Source organism: Gymnoscopelus microlampas (assembly GCF_963454915.1).
Source record: "Gymnoscopelus microlampas genome assembly, chromosome: 11".
NCBI classification, from domain to species: domain Eukaryota; kingdom Metazoa; phylum Chordata; class Actinopteri; order Myctophiformes; family Myctophidae; genus Gymnoscopelus; species Gymnoscopelus microlampas.
Window position 1 is genome coordinate 24053011 of NC_139948.1, and position 14292 is coordinate 24067302.

The following is a 14292-nucleotide window of genomic DNA, read 5'->3' on the forward strand; positions in this document are numbered from 1 at the left end:
GCGTCCCGTCACTACCGCCCCTTGAGGAACAGGGAATTTCCGACAGAATCCGACACAGACGGAATTAAAACACATATCTATTGAAATATACGGACTAATACATTGCACAAAAACACCGTAGCTTGAGTTAACATTTGGGGCAACCGGGTAAGCACCTTACATATTTTTGTTGTACATGTACGGAGAAGTACGGGCTTTACTGGTGAAAGTGCAGGACGCACTGGGGGGTGCTAGGCACGACTATCGTAGATACGAAAGTAAAAGTCTCGATCAAATACATCTGATAGTCTTGATCCAAGGCTACTTATTTAGTATGAAATGCGTCCAGTGCTGAAAATAGCAGATCATGGCGTTGTAATGCGAAGCGTTGTGGGCTTTGTGAATTTGCTATTTTCGGCGAGGGACACCGTCGTACGGCGGACTATATATTCGTCAAGCATAAGTGAAGAGTAAAAACTTGTCATAGATAATACAGGAACACATTTCACACACACTCATTTCCTGTTCTTTCTGCGAGAGGGAGAAGTTAAAAGAACTTTTGCAGCTTCCTCACTCACTGCTGCTGCTGCTGCTGCCACCACCTGCAACCTTCTAACAAAGTAGCTGTCTAAAGGTAAAACAATGTTTACGTTTGTTTCTGTTAATTTACAAATCGTTTGCCTCATAGCATGATTGCCTAAGTCATATTTTGAATATTTTCTGGAAAGAAGAAATGAATGCTTGTTACATTCAAAATCATTTCTGGCTAAGTCAAAAAGTTAGCCTCATAGCATAATTGCCTAAGTCATTTTTGGAATGTAACAAGCATTCTGATAGGCTGAGGACATAGGCAATAAGGCACAATGAAGCAGCAGTGTCAGGAGAGTAGAGTTAGGCAGAAATGTTAATTTGGTCAAAAAAATGCTTAGGCAATTATGCTAACGAAATAAGAGATTCATTCATTAAGTTCTGCATTGACACATACACTAACACTGATGCAGAGATGATGATACCACAACAACAGCTGTAGATAATTTGTATGTAATAATGATTATTCTGGTTGCAACTGACTTGTCTCCTCTGCTAGACTCAATGTTATACCTATGGTTTGGAGTCTGTTTTATTTTGTCTGTTGGCCTAGTTGTGAATGTACAACCAAACAGAGTCACATACTGAAAATTACTTTTAACATTTTGTCTTCATGTGATGTATTCAGGTTAACATTAATTTGGGTCTAAGTGGGGAACTATGAGAGCTGAACATTCACTGAGGTTTAGCTTGAATTAATCTGGTGTTTACAAACAACAACAAAACAGGAAGTTCTAAAATTGTAGATTTGAAATTGTTTTAACAACAGAGAATAGAGGGTTACGTGTAGCCTGGCATGGCCAGACTAATATTACTGCATAGATATTAGTCTGGAATATTTGTGTGGAACCTGCATTTCTAAGGGGCGAATTCAAAAAATGCCTCTGGTGATAAACCCGCCCTATATTCGCATACTGGGCCCTGATTGGTCCCTCACTACTTCGGAGGGAGTGAAATCCAATCACAACTGAGCGGTTCCAATCTGCCGAGGGCATTTTTTTTTGTTGCAATGGTAGATTCGTCTGGTTTCCAGGCGAGGTTACATGATCTGCCAGAGCTTCCTGCTCTTTTACCAGATTTCAATCACAGGACTTATATGATGATAGTATTGAAAGTATTGTTGGAGTACTGTGCATGTGTTGGAACTTGTAGCACTATGCATGTATTGTGTGTGTGTAGATGTAGGAATAGGCTATATGTGGTATATTTCACAATCCCTGCAGCCGTTGACTTCTGTGGAAGTGTTCAATGCTTTTCTACATGAGTCAATACCATTTCCTGTACCTTACTACACTTCCTCTTTATTTCTCTTTCCTCTCAAGCCCCCCCCCCTCTCTCTGTGTGTGTGTGTGTGTGTGTGTGTGTGTGTGTGTGTGTGTGTGTGTGTGTGTGTGTGTGTGTGTGTGTGTGTGTGTGTGTGTGTGTGTGTGTGTGTGTGTGTGTGTGTGTGTGTGTGTAGGCCTGTCACAATCATTACATACTCGTCTAATCGCATTTTTTATATAATCGCAATTATTTTTTGCATGATCATCATAATCGTCATAATCAATTGTTAAAATAATTCATATTTTCCAAAAATGTCAAAAATAGTGGAAATAGCAGATCGTTTTGAGCTTATAGATCGGCTATTTCCACTATTAATGTTTATTTTTAAAGGAGACATCCAGGCATTTTAAGTGTTTTCTTTGATGTGTCGCAAATCACTCACCACGATAGAAAAGCCCATTGAGTTAATCCATAGAATCCCCTCTTGGCCGTTCTGTCGACCCCCTCCGTTGGCATAATGGGAGCCCGTGGAAAGCAGTAATTCGCCTATTTTAACAAATGCAAAGTCTGTTTTTTTTCTCCTAGTACTCATTGTGGAGTCTCATGAGACCCTAAGAGGCGCTGAAAGTTCCCGACGAGCTAATGCTAATGCAGAACGAGCTAACGCTAGTTGCTTGTTTCTCTCCCTGTACTAGGGGACCAGTCGAAATTTACAGAAGGGGGTCCCTGGAGGAAAATAGGGGAGGGTCATGCCTTTCTAATTTTAGTACAAGGGAGGGTCAGCTAATTTTACTTTGAATCCAAGGGAGGGTCATGCAATTTTGAATTGATAAAATAGTCTGTTTTTTATATAGGCTACCTTTTTAGTACAGCAGAACAGTGGTCAATGACCCCTCTCTATTTCAAAGGATACGGATTCAAATCCAGTAACATCTTGGTCTATTTAGAATCAATGACTGTCGTTAACAAGCCATCAACGCACAGCGAGTGTGAACGACCCAGTCAAATCTATTCAGCGTCTTAACGATGGTGGTTGAACAATTAAGCAACACTTCAACAGGTGTTAGGCATATTAGAGAGATGCATTATCCCAATTTCCAACACAGAGATATCCTCTTTTAAGTGTGTTTTTGTTGCTCATAGAATTACATACACCAGGTAGGTTACAATGACAAATTTATAACTGCATATTCATAATCATTTGAAGTAATTCTGTGCATGTGATTAATTTGGATCTATGGACAGTTGTGCAGATGCCAGCCTAGCTCCACAAGTAAAACCAGAATCATCATCAGGCCATAATTGATAGCCTAATTTGTTGCATGTAGGCCATGGGTTTTCAACTGATTATGAACCAGGGACCACCACCCTGACTCAGAATCAACCTGGGGACCACTGTTGTGTTGGGAGGGGGATATGGGCGTGGTGTGGGGGAAAAAGCTTGAAATTAAATAATGACTGTTAAGGCCTTCATTTAATTTGTTAATTCAAGGTGAATTAAATTAAAGCCCTTAACAGTCATTATTTAACTGAGATTATGCTAGTGGTCCAGAGCTCAGAAAAGATTGAGAACCACTGATCCATTCCTTTCCCATGGTTGCCCCTATTCTGTTCTCTTAACCTTCCATATTAAACTCATGTTAACTGATTCATTGCAACATATATGAGCAAGCACATGCAATTGATATGGGCACATTTCCTACTAATGATGACTCAACCAGGTAAACCTGTAGGCCTACAGTTTCCCTTGAAATTCTAACTCCCATTTCTGTGGAAGTTCTTTAAATCCGACTTCCAAGTAACTGACAACATTTATGCATCATCATACTGTTTCTCAACTAGTGGTCGATAAAATAAAATATATTACAAATCTTCACTTTCCTACATTACTAAATGCATGGCCAGGGACCACATGCAATACCTTCACGGACCACCAGTGGTCCACAGACCACCAGTTGAAAACCCATGATGTAGGCAACAGTGTAGTCACTGTAGTTAAAAATTAAAAGTGCAGAGTGACAAAAGTTGTAAACTACTGAATAACAAATACTCAACCTTCTTCAATCTGACTAGGATTCAATGGGTTTCCCACATGTAAGTTGAGAACACTGTCCATTCTGCTACCACTACAGACACTACACTGTGCATTTAGCAAGACTGACTACAGTAATGTTCTAATCAATGTGGAAAGCAAAACATCGGACATATTATCAGTTTTAAATGTCATGTTGTTGTATTTGATGGGGAGGGTTAGGTCTGTCAAGATACACTAATTTCACGATACATACATGATGTTTGGCATATGATATTGATATGATACATTATTAATGTTCTTTTCTCATGTATCATCAAAATTGGCCATCATCTTTAGTTTAAAATAACAATTATAAAGCACTTTAAAAAATAATTACAAAGTGCTTTGTACAAACAAATAAATACATTTGTGCAAGTTTAAGGGAGAAGTGAAGTTCTCACTAACTATAAAGACACTAATATAACAAATATAATATAACACTGCATAACTATACATTCCACAAACCTCATATTTTTGTCATCTGGACTTTACCAACCAAGTGCAGCCTAGTTATTTCCAACAGCTCAAAAAAAATATATAATACCAGATACAGTATAATACCATGTAAGCCATCTTAGATTAGATAGGCCTATTTGAGAGTGCAGAGGCATAATTGCTTTGATGCATGTCACATTAACGAGCTTCAACAAGCATCAGCTGACACACAGCACATCCCCTCTGCAGTGCTTTAAACTGAAAGTGACTGGAGTCTGTTTCATTTCTCTCCAAAATACCTTGAATATGACGGAAGACATGATTAATAATTACTGTGATTATGATAAGCTTTACATTTCATATCATACACCATACAGCAAGAACTCATAACTTTCACCGGCAAAAAAAAAAATGTTTTTTTTTTTATTAAAAAAAAAAATATTACGATACAGTATGACATCATGACCATACCTATCGTCACATTTTAATACCACAATAGGCTATATCGTGGGACAATATATCGTGACACTCCTATAGGTGGGGAGGGTTAATCTTTTTTTTTTAAACACTTGGGGAGGGTCATTGATTTATTTTGTTTTAGTCAAAGGGAGGGTCATGGCATTTTAAATTAGGGCACATACATTTTCTCCAGGGGTATCCTTCTTAAAAATCGACCTGTCCCTAGGATAAAAAAAACAAACAGACTTTGCATTTGTTAAAATAGGCGAATTACTGCTTTCCACGGGCTCCCATTATGCCAACGGAGGGGGTCGACAGAACGGCCAAGAGGGAATTCTATGGATTAACTCAATAGGCTTTTCTATCGTGGTGAGTGATTTGCGACACATCAAAGAAAACACTTAAAATGCCCGGATGTCTCCTTTAAGTATAAAGTAATTAAATATGTGTTATTTGTCATATCTGCCCTGTGCAACTTTTGTTTACGAAAGTTGCACAGGGCAGATATGCCAAACAGAAATGTAATTTTCAACAAATTTTCAACAGTGATAATTAATCGTCAACTTACATTTGTAATCGTGACAGCCCTATGTGTGTGGTGTGGTTGTGAGTATACATTTAAGCTTGTATGTTTAGTTTGCATGTGAGATCAGTATTCCTCTTTGTGACATCATCAACAGTTCTGTTGTGTGTGTGTGTGTGTGTGTGTGTGTGTGTGTGTGTGTGTGTGTGTGTGTGTGTGTGTGTGTGTGTGTGTGTGTGTGCGTGTGCGTGTGGTATTATAAATGTCTGTGATATATGATCCTGTTTGTGTATGATATCCTACTCTCTCTGCTTTCCCACGACAGTCATACAATGATGGATGGAGGAAAATGACTTCTCGTAATATCCACCCTGACAAAAAATACCCCTCTGTATTATTTATTCACTTGTACCCTGACAACCTCGATTGCCATACCTGCGATTACCTCTGTATTTATCCAATCACTCTGTGACAAATACTTTTTGTATTCACCCATTCATTATTATTGCCTGACAAATGCTTCTTATGCCAGGTGAAATTATTATTCATGCCCTGTGAATGAAAACTGGAGGCTGTATTATTCCAGCCGTTTTCAGTACACAGCAAAATCCTCAGTGTTAATTTAGCTCTGAGAGTGTAAATGGAAACAAATGGTCCCACATTGGGTACATTTAGTTCCATTTGTACAATCTCAGAGGTAAATTAACACCCAGGATTTGACTGTGTGTGAGTAAACCCAGGTGGTTATGGATGAGCGCGCTCCAAATGAACCGGCTTATTCTATCCACACAAAGAGGAGATAAATGTACCCCACGCATCATGCTGTCAGAAAACCATTTAGACACAGCTTATACACTCGCCGCCCCACCGCATCGCTCACTTACTCTATGCATATCTGTGCATGTGTGAGTGAGTGCATGTGCGTGTGTGAGAGTGGGAGAGAGGGAAACACAGAAAGCTATTACTGCTACACAGCTTCTGTGCCTCAAGCTTAATGGAATAACTCGCCAAATCAATGCATATTATGCTTGCAAATCCATGTGATGTTAGTCTCCAAATTTAATTTACTGTACAATAATTATTTTTCTTTTGCCCGGTCGGCCGCATCAGTCCATCTAAAAGAGATGATAAGGAACGATGACAGGGAAGCATTCTTTTTTTATTTATCTAAGTAGAACTACCCTCTTTACCAGGAAGTAAGTCATTGAGGAAATGTTGTCGAGCACAAATCTCTGCCTCCGATTGTTGGGGATTGTTGTGTGACTTGTGTTTTCCTGGACAATGTTTGCATAGCATGTCTATGTGCAGTTTTTCCAGCAAAACCACACTTCATACAGTCATGCACAGTTACGTACAGTACAGTACAGTACGGTACACGTTCACACCTGGGAGCTTCCGAGTGCAAACACAGTATTCAACTGCCGACTGCAGAGCAGCAGTGCAGGACTAACGGAGCTGAAGTGCAGTACACCTGTAGTCCTCTAGGGCAGTGGTTCTCAAACTTTTTCCATGTCAAGGACCCCCAAAATGATATGTATTTGGCTGCGGACCCCCATCTCAAAAACATTTCGTGCTAGAGATTTTCCCAAAATATTTTTAATTGCCAAAGTATAAAATATGGTTAAAGGGCAACTTCATGGCCAAAAGCTACTTGTAGTACTTAGAACTACTATTACTATGAGCTTGTATATTCTTCTACACACTGTACTACTCCCATTGTCTGAACAACCAACTTTGTTCTTATTAATCACTTGTTTAGCCGTTTATACAGTACTTTGCCATGTGACAGAAAAGAACTGCCAAACGACAAGCTTACAGCGTGTAATGATGTGACGTGTTGTGAGCTTGTATTTTTGCTATAATGATTATGATTTCTTTTTTACAATATTTTTTATGATTGGTACTTTATTTCTTTTTTAAGACAAACATACAAACATATATGCACTTTCAGAATCATGAAAAACATAACGAGACAAGGCAATACACATCACACGGCACAAAGACATTCTTCATCAATGGCAGCAGTAATGATAATCATAATGAAACAAGACATACAATACAAACAATACAAACAGTGGAAGCATAAAGACAACGAAAAAAAGAAAAATCATAGCTTTTTTACAATATTCGATTTTCTTTTGCAATCCTCGCCTATAATGAAATGCCCACAATAGGGACAGCAGGTTGAAAGTGTTAAATGTTTAGAATGCCTTTTTATGCCTTATAAGTAACACATTTTGAATTCTCTTTGTGTATCAAATGTACTACATAAATAATATACTTGCCTTGCTACTGTTAACAGTGCACTACAATGATCAGTCCTAGCTGCTATTACTATTAGCACTATTACCATTATTAATATTACTGTTACTATAGTCACAGCGCTGTATTGCTATTAGTACTAAATATGACTGCATACTATCACTACTATTATTACTATTATGACCAATACTTCGTTACTACTACAGTACTACTGTATTACTACTAGGATTACTGTCACTACCACTGTTTCGACCACCTGTACCAGTGCCCCATGCATGAACCCAAAACACACACTGACACTCTCACTCTTGCACTTTTAAAACGTGGCCCTTGCTTGCCTACCAATTTGTCTGTTCTTGGAGAGAAGTGTGAAACGCCCGGGTCCATCAGATCAGAGCCTTGAGGGGCCCTTTATATTCACACATTCTCTATGAAAACTGTCCTTGGCTCTGTGTTGAAACATACGTTTTATAGAGCCCCTCTGCCCCGGTGGGAGTCGTAGCTGCCACTGATTTATATCCCCATAAAACTGTATGAACATAATGGGTTTATAGCGCTGCTTGCTTTAGGACAAATAGCAGAAAGACCCACAGCTGACTTGGATAGGCGTGAGCACCAGGGGCTGCATGCCAGTATTGTATACCAACAGTGGTGGAAAGTAACTAAGTACATTTACTTAAGTACTGTACTTAAGTACAATTTTGAAGTATTTGTACTTTACTTGAGTATTTCCAATTTACAATACTTTTACTTCTACTCCACTACACCTCAGAGGCAAATATTGTACTTTTACTCCACTACAATTATTTGAAAACTTTAGTTACTAGTTACTTTTCAGATATCAATTATTATATTATAAAACATACATTAACCACTACAGCCCTATTTTATACATAGGCTATTTGGAAATGATCTACAAGCTCTACAAGCCGATCTACAAGCCATCTACAAGCTACAACGCGTCGCGATGCGACGCGTTGTGAGCTTGTAGATCTGCTATTTTCAAACATATTAGTACTTTTACTTTTGGTACTTCAAGTACATTTTGATACCAATACTTTTGTACTTTTACTCAATTACATTTTTAATTCCGGACTTTTACTTGTAACAGAGTACTTCTACATTGCAGTATTGATACTTTTACTTAAGTAAAACATTTTAGTACTTTTGTATTGTATACCAATTTGTGGAGATGGTTTCAGTTTCTGAGGCACCAAAGCTATAGAAATCCTCTGAAAAACTTGAGCATGATGGATTCCTACAATGGAGGCCAACGATCTTTTATGAGTGCGTGAGAATGTGTGAGAGAGAAAACCAATTGAATAGCCTATAGGCTAGGCAGGTTCCATTTAGTCAATGACTTCATGAAAATTAATGAAATAATTACTTCTATTGCTCAGTGGAATGTGTCGCTGTGCTCAATATGAAACGCACCCATACATGCACACACACACAAGCTCGTCGTGCTCGCTCGTTCGCTCACACACGCATGCATGCACACACACACACACACACACACACACACACACACACACACACACACACACACACACACACACACACACACACACACACACACACACACACACACACACACACACACACACACACACACACACACACACACAGTACACTAAGAGCACAGCACATACTAATATACTGTATGCTTTTATTTTCGGAACTTGGAACTATCAGTAACAATTGTGCCCCACTGGAACATACGGTATATCTAATGATAGGCAGTGTGCTGTGTATGAGTTGCGTTCTGCTGCACTTTATGTATTGCATTTGTGAGCGGTACCCCGTTAACATGTTTTTAAACAGGTAGAGTATACACTGCATGTGCATGACTGTGTGTGTGTCCCTGGCGTAATAGTGGTTGGTTGTGTTTTCACAACATTCTGACTTTTTTTTACACAGTATCATCATCCTCTTCTCCCCGAGTTCTGAGAAAGCAAAGACCTTTGTTCCTAAAATGTTTCCTGGGTAATTGGGCCTAGAAATCCCACCAGGCCTTTTGAGTGGAGCAGTTCTGACAAGGATCTGTTTTGATAGGAGGATGGGAGAAGTACAGAAGAAGAGAAGAGATGGAGGAAGACTCTAAGATAAGAGGGGGGGGGATGACAGAAGAGAATAGGAGGACAAAAAAAGGAGGGGAGAGGAGAGAGTGAAGGTTTTTCTCTATTCAGTTCAGTCCCGGGTTTCGTTCTGACTCTTTGTGCGCCGCTTCCTCCTCGACACAGTCTGTGTGCTCTCTGAAACAGGAAGTACATGCACAGCACTGTCGGCCTGGCATCCTGTTTGTCAGCGGTTTCACACACTGGCAGAATGAGGCAGCGTGCAAGTTTTCATCCGCAGATGGCTGTACAAGCTACTACACAACAACACCCCGAGTTATAAATAATCATAATCTAGTCCCCACTCCTTCTTTGGGGTCTTTTTTGACACTGTATATTTTGTACATACATGAAATTTGTCCTCTGCATTTAACCCATCCTAACTATTAGGAGCAGTGGGCGGGCGCTATTAACCCATTAAGACCTGAGGCCGATTCTACAAAATGTCTTCCAAATCCTAACAGTTTAAAAAAAAAAAATATGTTGCTGGTTCTCAAAATGTCAAGGACCCCCAAAATGATATGTAATTGACCACGAACCCCCATCTCAAAATATTTTGTTCCAGGGATCCCTAGAAGCAAAGATTTGAGTTACAAATGTTCACTTTGAAAATATATATATTCAAAGATTTGCACACATTTTCTAGATTTTTCAAAAAATGGCAGATCTACAAGCTCATAGCGCAGCAGTCGGTGCCGCGCTATGAGCTTGTATATCTACTATTTTTTGAATAGCTAAAGAAATCAAAAATGACACGTGATGCTTTCCCGGTTAATGGGTTAATACAGCGCTTGGGGAGCAGTTAGGGGTTAAGTGTCTTTCTCAGGGACACTTTAACACATAGACAGGGACCCGGGGCACGAACCGGGGACCTTCTGTCTTCCAGATGGCCTCTCTACCCACTCAGCTAGGACCGCCATGTTAAAGGATACTTGACCTTACTGCAGAACATTTCCAAATCATACAGCAGTTTGTTTGGTCCCCAGAGTAAGCCAAATGTTTAATTATTTCAGTATGATGTTAAGATCAAGTTGCAGGGACTTAAAAAGTTATTTGAATCTCTTGAGAAAGGTATTGCTATACACTAAAAGAGCGTCATGATACATGCATGCATTGTGCAGTGCAAGTTCAGTCAGGAAACTTTGCAGTTGCTGGCGGCCAAACATTGGTCTATGTCACAATATCACATACACACTTCACTAATAGAGCGCAAGCGCCTCATTTAAATGGGGAAGTAAGCACTTGGCAGCAAGGACAAAATCCCCTTTAATGGGAAGAAGGCTTTAGGTGGGTAGCTGTCTTGCCTTGACCGGTCGGGTTGAGACGACAGAGAGAGAGACGCACACACACGCGCACACACGCACACACACATGCACATGCACACACAGACAGAGATGCAAACAATAATAACAACTACACTAACAGTACACAACAGTAATCCATGGAAATCCTCGATCTGGAGCCAGGGGGTCTATAACCACGATCCATGTAAGCCTGTGGGACAAAGTAAAGCACAAAAACTCTGTGTTAGAAGTCAAGTTAGTAATATGCATTGATGAAAAACTGGGAGACGGTTCCGCAGAAGAAGAGCCGGATAGTTAAAAAGCTCTGCCTCCCATTCTACTTTTGGAGATTCTAGGAACCACAAGTAGGCCTGCATTCTGGGAGCACAGTGCGTTCTAGTGAGGGTGATAGGGTACAATGAGCTAATTATGGTGCCTGACCATTAAGAGGATTTTACATTCTAATCAGGATTTCACAGGGAGCCAGTGCAGAAAAGCTAACATGGGAGAAATATGAAATGTTTTCCTAGTTCTGGACCAGTTCTGGACCAGCTGGATAATTTGCAATAAGGAATTGCAATAATCCAGCCTGAAGGCAACAAATGTGTGGATTAGTTCTTCTGCATCTTTTTTTCAGACAGGATGTGCCTGATTTGAACAAGTAAGTTTGATAGCGTTTTAATGACATATATCATGACTTGTCTGGAGACCGCAGCATTGTTTTTACACTTTGAGCGTTAAACATAACGCTTCGGGTTTTGCTGTGTAGTAACTTGTCTTGTTTGTCTCTGTGACTTTAACAATCATTCTTTAACTTGTCTGCTCCCATCCGTGTACTATATCTACCGCTCTGCTTCACAAGTTACAAATGGTTTGAACAAGTGAAATCAATACTGGGTCAGAGCCTCCCCTTGAATTCAGCTGCTCAATCTATATGCACAGTAAAATCCTCAGATTTATTTGTCCATTTGTATCTCCAAGAGTGTACAAATGTGACCAAATGGACCCTTACGGGTCCATTTGGTTACATTTGTACACTCTCAGAGTTAATCAGCACTGAGGATTTTACTGTGTGTGTGATGGAAAAAGCCTCTCACCTCTATTCTCCTCCTGTGTCTTTTTAAAGCTCACTTGTTGTTTGTCTCTCTATCTTTAGTTCTTTGGATGAAAAGCAATACAGAGGCCAGAGGTATTATCTGTGTCATTTTAGATTTCTTTGGCTATTCAAAACTATTGGCTTTTTCAAAAAACTGTTAGGATTTAGAATACATTCTGTAGAATCGGCCTCAGGTCTTGTAAGGTTAATAAGTAATATAACGCACGTGGAGAAAAGTGTGTACTGTACATGGATGGACACAGTCAGTCAGTCAGTCACTCGCTCGCTCACTCACTCACTCACTCAATGCAGGCAGACACGCACACGCGCACACACACACACACACACACACACACACACACACACACACACACACACACACACACACACACACATACACATACACATACACATACACATACACACACACACACACAGTGAAGCCGGGGCCTGGGGGATATTACTATAAGATGGGTCCCTTCCTTCATCACTCCTAGACAGACTTCATCCATCACAAAGGGCTGCTTCAGTAAGGAGCGGACCGAGAATGACCTCAATACAAAACCTTGTTTCATTTATTTCTCAAACAACGTTATGATATAAATTATCTTAGTACGTTATGATTCATCACAGCGTGTTAGACTTTTCGCCTGTTAAGAGTTAGAGCTCATTACTGAATGTGAAATCAGTTTTACATACTGATATGTAAAACTGATGTAAATGAAATACAATAGCCTGATAATATTAGGCTAAAACCCTGAGGTGTGTGTGTGTGTGTGTGTGTGTGTGTGTGTGTGTGTGTGTGTGTGTGTGTGTGTGTGTGTGTGTGTGTGTGTGTGTGTGTGTGTGTGTGTGTGTGTGTGTGTGTGTGTGTGTGTGTGTGTGTGTGTGTGTGTGTGTGTGTGTGTGTGTGTGTGTGTGTGTGTGTGTGTGTGTGTGTGTGTGTGTGTGTGTGTGTGTGAGAGAGAGAGAGAGAGAGAGAGAACTGGGAATAGAAGCTCCTTTTGCATTCTACAGTCTTGTCTTCTTCCCTTCTGCAAAAAAAAGAGGCGGGGAAAGCAGAGAAAAAGAAGTAGAGAGAGAAACAGAAGTGAAGAGGAGGAAAGAGTTAAACGGGGAGGATGAGGGTAGAGGAAATGTTAGTAGAGGGAAAGGAAAGGAGAGGAGACAGAAGAGAAGAGAGATGAAGACAAGGGGGAGATGGAGAGAACATGAGATGACAAGATGAGAAGAGGGGAAGAGACAAGCGAGAAGAGGGGAGGGGAGAGAAGATGGTGAGAGAGGAGAGGAAAGCAGAGGGGAGGGAGAACAGGAAGAAATAAAAAAGAGCAGAGTGTGGGTTTGAGAGAGAGAGAGAGAGAGAGAGAGAGAGAGAGAGAGAGAGAGAGAGAGAGAGAGAGAGAGAGAGAGAGAGAGAGAGAGAGAGAGAGAGAGAGAGAGAGAGAGAGAGAGAGAGAGAGAGAGAGAGAGAGAGAGAGAGAGAGAGAGAGAGAGAGAGAGAGAGAGAGAGAGAGAGAGAGAGAGAGAGAGAGAGAGCTGATTGAAGGATATCGCTGACAGGGTGTGGTCACTGAAAGGGAGAGCAATTGAAGAGCAGAGGAGTGGCAGTGGAGGGGTGGATGGACAGACGGACAGATGGATGGATAGACAAATATAGGATAAATGGAGAGACAGAGATAGATGCTTATAGAGGAGGAGAGAAAGATACAGGGAAAATATGGACACACCATAAGACAAAAACAAACACGTGAAGGTGAATGATAGAATAATGACAAATAAAGATACAATAATTAAAATGCCATGGTTTGATGTGAAGGAAAGTGAATGTGGAGAAATTGAGAGAGAGAGAGAGAGAGAGAGAGAGAGAGAGAGAGAGAGAGAGAGAGACGAGGAAGAGGAGGTTTCTGTGCAGAGATACAAGTGAGAGCCTGAATGAGAGGGAGAGAATGTGGTGGGGGGGGGGGGGGGGGGGTGAGGAAAGGATGAGCTCATTGCAGTCTCTGGGCTGATGACTGAGAGAGATGGAGGAAGGGGGGGGGGGTGGCTGGGTGGAGGTATAGGGGAGGGGCTCGCTCCCTCGTCTGTGAATCGATAGCCTGTGTCTGCGTCCTAGAATACCATCTAAGGCAGCGTGCGCTGCCTGCCTCTGCAGACAGCCCTGCTACCTGCTGTTAGCGCCCCTGTGTAAACGCGCCTCAGCATTAGCATAT

The 14292-nt window shown here is 40.7% G+C and overlaps 1 protein-coding gene across 1 annotated transcript in view; it reads left to right on the top strand.

The window, feature by feature from the left end:
* Positions 1–472: 472 nt before the first annotated feature.
* The window catches only part of arhgdig (Rho GDP dissociation inhibitor (GDI) gamma), a 53677-nt gene continuing 39857 nt past the window's right edge, over positions 473–14292 (top strand). The window contains exon 1 of the mRNA XM_084073016.1: positions 473–613. The gene's annotated coding sequence lies outside the window, so the exon portion shown is untranslated. The remainder of the gene's footprint in view (positions 614–14292) is intronic.